Source organism: Canis lupus, chromosome 17 (assembly GCF_003254725.2).
Source record: "Canis lupus dingo isolate Sandy chromosome 17, ASM325472v2, whole genome shotgun sequence".
Lineage (NCBI taxonomy): Eukaryota > Metazoa > Chordata > Mammalia > Carnivora > Canidae > Canis > Canis lupus.
Window position 1 is genome coordinate 26808278 of NC_064259.1, and position 2311 is coordinate 26810588.

Genomic DNA, 2311 nt, shown 5'->3' on the forward strand with positions numbered 1-2311 from the left:
TATGAATTTACCCATTGTGGACATTTCATATAAATGGAATCATATCATATGTAGCCTTTTTTGACTGCTTCTTTCACTTAACATGATGTTTTTAAGGTTCATCCACTCTGTAGCAAGTATCAATGCTCTTTTTTCCTTTTTGTGGCTGAATAGCATTCCACTGTAGGGATGCAGTGTATTCTGCTTATCCATTCATTAACTGATGAACTTTTGGATTGTTTCCACATTTGAGTTGTTAGAAAGAATGTTGCTATGAAGACAAAGGTTTGATAGGGTAGGGAATTTGCTCAATGTGCAATTTGTAGAGGAAAGATCTAAGATGTAAAGATTTGACGATAAAGATCTGAGATGATACAGAGCCTGACCTTGCAATAACTATTTCACATTACATCTTGGCAGTCTCAAAAGTCCTGCCTTCATAAAGTCTCACATCTTTATGCAACTCCTCGGGTCCAGATTAATTTGTTGAGTTCTTAGTGATGAGATCCAGAGTGGTTATAACCAGATAAGTGGCCTTCTTCTTTCAAAATTAAGGCCCTAACAACATGTATTACTGGCTGGAATTGCAACTTGTTACATATTTCCATATTGTAGTGCAAAGAAGGAAGTTGAGGAGAGATCCTTCTAGTTTTCCCCTTTCTCTGTCTCAATTCCTAATCCTCTACTTCTCAGTGCTCAGGTTTAAAAAGTAGCAAGTTATATAAAAGAATATTTTGTGGCCTTTTCTGAAGCTTCTGGAAGTTAGTCCTTTTATCAGTTTTCCTCCCTTGCTTTGCTGAGGAGCAGAAAATAAAAACAAGAGAATAAACATCAGAAAAAAAAGCAACCTACCAAAAAAAAAAAACCCTCAAACAAACAAACAAACAAACAAACAACTCCCATAAAGCAAGAGAGAAATGGTTTGAGGGCCACTGTTGTTTTATTGCTTGTGTCAATTTCTCTCTTTTTATACCATCTAACTGTGCAAAGGCCAGTAGCTCCTACAAACTAGAGGCAGCATAGAGAACAGCAAAGAAGCCAAAGAATGCACCCAATTTCACTCCTTAGTAGTGACTTTACTGGAGTTATGCCCACTGTAAACAAGAATCCGAAAATGCAGAAGGGAGACCTGCATTTCTTTTCCTTCTTACAGTTCCAGTTAGCCAGTATTTAATCATTCAACTAGGAAGTAGGCACACTTCATTCCAGTATCAGTATCTTTTGTACAATGCTTTATTAGGGAGAGCATAAAAAGGGAAACATATTTGAGTTGAGCTGCTTAAAACAAAGCACACTGTGCCAGCTGGTTGTAAGGAAGGCAGACTTCCCTCAGGGGCATGATTTCAAGCTGGGGCCAGCAAAGGTAAAATCTTGAGTTCACATTTCCATTAAAAACAGGGATTATGATTTTGATCCTGCTGTTCAGTTTCTCTCTCCCCCTTTTTTCCCAAATGAAAAATCCCCAGTCTGTCAAAAATAAAAATTAAAAAGAATCTTTCTGGTACCCTGCAGCAGAGCCACAGAGCTCAACCACACATTAAAGCTCCTGTACCATGATTCGGCGCACAAGGCCCATGGATGCTTCTGTGTTGCTTTCTCACATCAGTAGATGCAAGGAATTCTTTGCTCTAATTCCAGGGGGTTATATGATTGGGGCAAACCATTTAACTTCCCAGTGCCTGAATTCTAACTTGTGAAATGGGCAAAAGAGACTTATCCACAGGGGTTTAAGGAAACTAATTAAAATTTAAAAGACTTTCTTTGATTTACCTTAAAGAATACGACTACAAATTCTCATTGTTTTCTTCCTGTCCTAAGGGAGCCAACAGACTTTCATGCATATGAACCAATTTGAACTTTGCAGCTTCCTCAAGAGGCAGAAGACAGATCTCAACACTCACATTCTGTAAGGAGAAACTGAGGACTTCAGAGGTTAAACTGAGTGCCCACATTTTTGTTACCTAACTCCCAGTGGGATGCATTTTTCACAAATTCATATTGTGCGTTAGGTAGACTCATGGAGAAAACTTGATTTTATGATTCACATTTGTCTCCCAAGAGAGCTCTATGAATATTTTTCCTGTCCAGTAATTTATATAACAAGAAAAGAATGTGCTGATGTACTTGCTCCATGATGTCATAGTATATAGGTGATATGGAGAAAACAAAAACCTTTCAAGAAAAAATAAGAAAAAAGAATAATTCAGCACAACAATGTGAAAATGATACATTTCTGTCTAAGTCAGATACCAACACACACACACACACACACACACACGGCCTTATGGGAGTGACAAAGTGTGGGTTCTATCTTTATATATAAAGAAAATTA